This window comes from Callorhinus ursinus, unplaced genomic scaffold, assembly GCF_003265705.2.
Source record: "Callorhinus ursinus isolate GAN/ISIS: 27379988/994484 unplaced genomic scaffold, GSC_fseal_2.0 scaffold2098, whole genome shotgun sequence".
Taxonomy (NCBI): domain Eukaryota; kingdom Metazoa; phylum Chordata; class Mammalia; order Carnivora; family Otariidae; genus Callorhinus; species Callorhinus ursinus.
In genome coordinates, this window is record NW_027399152.1 from 161 (window position 1) to 5,629 (window position 5,469).

The 5,469-nt window shown below is 49.6% G+C and overlaps 1 long non-coding RNA gene across 1 annotated transcript; it reads left to right on the plus strand.

Moving 5' to 3' along the window:
* The first annotated feature begins 2,128 nt into the window (after nucleotides 1–2,128).
* On the plus strand, nucleotides 2,129–4,802 carry LOC141372177 (uncharacterized). Its single transcript, XR_012377481.1, has 2 exons — nucleotides 2,129–2,367; nucleotides 4,735–4,802. It is a non-coding gene; the product is annotated as an uncharacterized lncRNA (long non-coding RNA).
* The last annotated feature ends 667 nt before the right edge of the window (nucleotides 4,803–5,469 follow it).

Genomic DNA, 5,469 nt, shown 5'->3' on the forward strand with positions numbered 1-5,469 from the left:
ACCCTGAAATAAGGAAAAAACAGGCAGACCAATTAGCCATCCAGGGCTTCATCTTACTGCTGGTTCTCCTCTCACTGTTCTGGGGTTTTCCTCTCCTAGGACAGAAAAGGAACAGGGACAGAACTGTTCTGGGGCTGCCCTTAGACCCGACCCCACTCACTGTCTTCCTCTCCCCCAGCTATACCCTGCTCAGCGAGGACACTGTGCATGGGGAGTCTCAGGGATTGTGGATCCTGATGTGTCACCCTGTTCTTTTTTGGATGGCAAGGGACTGGACACACTTACTAAAGTAAAAGAAGTTAATATTTTTTAATGGTAGAAATACCTTAATACGTGCAAGAGACAAGAGTGGGTTTGGGCCTGGCAGGCCCAAAGGCTCACACTCTCACAGTGTGACCTAGACCCTCTCCAACCCTAAATGCTGCTAAGTGCTCTGGGGTGGCCCCATTCATAGGCACAGTCTCTCTCACTGCATCTGGGGCCTCCCACAACTCCAGGCTGACACCCACTCACCATCCATTCTACTGGGAAGGGTTTCTCTTTCCCTTGGGTTCCATGAAAAGTCATGGCTTTAAGGGTCTTTGGCCCGGCTTGGGTCACACTCTCATCTTTGAAGCCATCAGAGCACCCAGAAAATAGAGCAAGGGGTTGGGTAGACTTGGATCATACACCAATCTCTGAAGTGGGTGGAAAGTGGGGTCTGTCCTCTGGAACTGTCTGGATGGTAGGCAGGTGAAATGGTGTTCTCAAAGGCAAGCTGAAGTGCTGGACTTGGATGTGAGAAGAGATGCCAGGCTGGGAAAGGAGCAGATTCCGCATCACTGGTGACTGACTGCACTGTTTGGATCTGAAGCCCAAGGAAGGAAGAGGTCACTTAGGGTCACGGGCTGCAGCCACGCATCCAGTGCTCTTGCTGTTTTCCCATGACGGCAAGGCGCTCTCCCACTTGCTGAAGAAGCAACTTTGCTGTTGGTAGGAAACTCAAGGCTCCTGCCTTGGATATTGGGTCCTCGCATCTCAGAGACTGGAAGGCACACAGACCTCACACTTCTCCCTGGGAGGAAGGAGCCCCGGACTCACACTTGCCCCCCACATTAATCGCTCCTCCCAAAGAACAAACTGGCTCATTCTCCAGTCTCTTCTCTTTCCTTTATGAAGAACAGAGAGCAAATGTGAGGATGATAAGGAAAGTATCACTCACTGAAACAGTGGGAGGCTCAAGAATTATTCCACACCACAAATCCACACATGTCAGACTTTCTGGAGGCCACAGTCCCTGAATCATGCATGTGACTCTTTGAAACCAGGCAGCCTCACTGAGAAACTGCCTGCTGGGAGACACAGTTACTCCCATAACCTTAATTCTTTTTATTTTTTTTATTTTTTTTTATTTTTGCTTTTATTTTTTTTTAAAGATTTTATTTATTTATTTGGGAGAGATATTTGAGAGAGAGAGAGAATGAGAGATAGAAAGCACGAGAAGGAAGAGGGTCAGAGGGAGAAGCAGACTCCCTGCTGAGCAGGGAGCCCGATGCGGGACTCGATCCCGGGACTCCAGGATCATGACCTGAGCCGAAGGCAGTCGCTTAACCAACTGAGCCACCCAGGCGCCCCATAACCTTAATTCTTAACAAATACGTATGTCAAAGGTTTACATCACAATCGGGAGGCCAAAGGAATGCAGGGTCAGTCTGCTCAATGGCTGTATGGTTATTGAGGACAGGGCCACATCCAACATTTGGAGGTTTAAGAGACTGTGAAGGAGGAAGCACTTGTCTCAACCACATAGACATTGGGAATGGAAACATCCTGTGGGGCTCTCTACACTGCCCATGGGCCTGTTACACTGCCAGGAGCACAGTCAGCTCAGTAATGGCTGTGGAGGTTGTCAAGACCCTTTCTGGCCTGAGCTGGAGGGCCACAGATGCCTCCCTGGATGGTCAGAGGACAAGGGCTGTCCTGTCTACTGCCTGTTTCCTGCCGATCAATCAGATGGGACGAAGGATCTAGCCAGCGCCAGGGGGTGCCCCCAACAACCCACAAGAAGGCTGTACATGGGGGTGGGCAGGCCACAGCAGTCAGGCGTATATGAATCCATTAGTGTCTACAGAGTGCCCTTGTGGGGTGGGGCTGTGCTGGAACTTGCGGCTTCCCAGGCAGAGTGGGGCCAGCAGCACCCCTCCCAGGTGGGAGGGCGGAAGGACCCTGTATAACCTCTGAGGCCCCCTATAACCCCTGACTGGGGATGAGTTGGATCTCAAACAGTCAGGGATCAGGTGGACATTTCACTTTTCTTCTGTCTGAGCCCAGGAGTGAAGGGCTGAAAACCAATGCTCCAGCTCACCTCTGACTCGTGTGTGACCCTGGGTGAGTCCTGACTACCCTGGAGGCCCAGGGAGATGGAGGAGAGGGAAGAAAGTCAATTATGCTTAAACCTAACCCTGATCCAGACACTGGCCCTGACCCCAACCCATGACCCTCACACCAACCCCACCCAGATTCTCAGGCTGATCCACACTTGCACCATGAACAGGCCCAAATCAGTTTTAGGGGGTTATTTTCTCCAGAGCTGCTCAGCTCTGCATTCCTGCCCACATGCCCAAGGAGGTGGCCCTGCCTCCTGAGGACGCACAGGTTGCTGCCTCCCACACCTCTTGCATACATCACCCAGCAGCATGGTGGGGTTTGTTTTGATTTTTTGCTAAGTTTTATTTTAATCCAAGGACGTTGATTCATACAAAATGTCATTGTAGAAACAATAGCAGAATCCAAAGTCTGGGTGATCAATATTATTCGGGCAGCAAACTCGTAAATCACAGCATTGTTTTAAAGCAGGTCCAGGTTTTGTTGCATGGTTGGGACTTCTTTTTGGGTTTTTGTTTTGACACTGTTCTTAAATATAAAGTTTTGCAACAAACCTTTGATTTATATCAAATATAATTAAAAATTAACAAATGAGTACATTGTAACAAAATGTACGAAGATATACATTTCATGCACATACTGTATATATGTATATATTTTACATGCACACATAACTTATTCAAACTACAGCCACTGCTTGACTGGTCCAGATGCAGACAACTGGTTAATGCATTTCAAATTTGGCAACTCACTATGAGATCTCAGTGGAAACATGATAGCTGAGAAGAGACGATACAGAAACAATATCCAAAGTCAGGAAAATAAGACACAGTATCTCTTCCCCCACTCCCTGTAGTTTTCACCAATTCCAGTGTCTAGAAGAATCCAGACAGACTGGTGAGGCTGTGTGGGGCTAGAACAGTGATTCTCCACCCAACATGGCGTGGGAAGCAGCTGTGGTTCTGCACAGAATGGATACATTCCCAATAACATGGGCCAGAGATGAAACATCTGTATCAAAATACACATCCTTCTGCTTTTCAACAGGAACAGAGCTATCTCATGCAGAGTCTGAGATACCATTCCAGTTGTTATTTCCTATTGCAGTAAAATACTCTGTAATCTTAAAGTTTCAGAGTGTTGTGCCTTCCAGTAAGGAGATTCTCTAAAATGGTTTGGTCACAATCATGCTGAAACCCTAGAACAGGTGGTGGTCTTACGTGATTTATTTCTATTGAATGTGTGTCTTTTGTTGCATAGGCCTATGGGTTAACAACATCCACTCACTGGGACACAATTCCACACAGAGAAACGCACACACACATCACAGGCCAAGTTTCTTTAAGGTGAGTCATGGGGCAAAAGCCAATGGGAACACTCAAATGATACAGTGAAGAGATCATCTGACATTTCCAAACACAGAGGATGCACCAAAATCTAATCATCTAAATATTCCTTTTGTTCATGAAAAAAAGGGTCTCCCGGAATTTTATGCACAGCCTCCTACCTACGGTGTTTCCCTTTTGACAGTGGCCATGAAGTTGGATTTCCCTTTCGCTTCCTGCTTTCCCAAGTCTTCTGCCACAGTGCTGGGCTTCAGATGGCTCCTACCTGAGCCTCAGTCGCCAATCCTCTCCTTGCCCCATCGCTTCCTTCGAATTTTGGCCTAATTTCAGTTGGGGCATCCCACGTGCCCGCACCTGCACCGACACAGGCACTCCTTCCTGCCCGCCTGGTCCATCTCCACTCCCCCACCTCTCCCTCTTCCTAGGACCTCTCCCTCTCTCTCGCATTATCTGAAAAGAAACTTTCACAACAGATACCACGCCCGCTTTGGCAGGCATCCCGTCCCTGAGATTCAGATGTAGAACAGACTGAAAACACCCCATACAAGGACACGCTCTACACTGCTCTGTGGCTTCCCAGGAAACCTTTTCACTCGTGAGAGGAAAACAGGGAAATGGTCGCTTCGTTTCCAACTACAACCGTCCCACTGGATGTTATATGTGTTTTCTCCATGGACACCATCTTTCTACTTGGTTGATATTTGGAACTGGAAACAGTTCCAAGGATTCACCCACGCTTCACCCAGGCTTCACATCACAACCCCCAGGAGCCTGGCACGAGAGGGCTCAGAAATCAGGCACTTGGTCGAGAGCAGCAGAAGCCAGCGGAGCTGGGGGCCACCCAGGCTGGACGCAAGAGCATCTCCTCGCACAAGCCACACACACACACACACACACACACACACACACACACACACACACACGCACACACACCAAAGAGCTGAGAGCTTCCTACAGGTTGGATTTTTTTTTAAGTTCTGTTATTATTTCCTTCCCCATTTTTCTGTTTTTCTCTTCTTTCTAGATCAAGTGTATGGAATTGACAAAAGAGGGAAGGGTGTTTCGATTAAAAACCAAAACCAACAGCAAGAATGTTATCCAGATTTGGTCCCTGTCAATGTTGACAGCATCTGGGAGAGGACAGAGAGAGTGTGAGTGTATTTCTGTTGTCCACCTGCTGTTTCAGGTACAAAGAGCCACGCTGGATGTGTTTGTGTTTGTGGACACCGACAAGAATGCACGGAGGCACAGGCCGGGCTCCCGAGGCTACTGCGGTTGACCATCAACTCTGTCTTATCTGGCCAGGCGTGTAAACATGCCGGGCTCCATACCACACACGTGGATAAAGGATGGTCTCTACCAGATCCAAAACTCCTAAAAGTGGCCCCGGGCACACCCCCCAGACACGGGGAGCCATCACACAGAATTCAGACTGACAGGGTCCCACTCAGCACATGCAGCGACTTCCCGTGTAGGGTCTGTGGTACGAGACCCAGGCAGGCAGCGTACAAGGGGACAGAGAGAGCACGTCCCTCTCTGAAAGGGCTTTAGGAATTCGTCCAGCACGAAAGAGGAGGTGGGGGCGGAGGGGTGGGGGGGAGCCGCGGGGCCTCCCCCCAGCTGGCCCCAAAGCCGGGGCCCCTCCTTCCAGGAGCTGCTGCCCTGGAGTAGAAACGCTGCTTCTCCGAGGAAGAGGAAGAGGGATGCCTCTGCTCTTGAGACCAGCCCCGCTCCTGTCTGCGCTCCCTCCGGCAGCCTG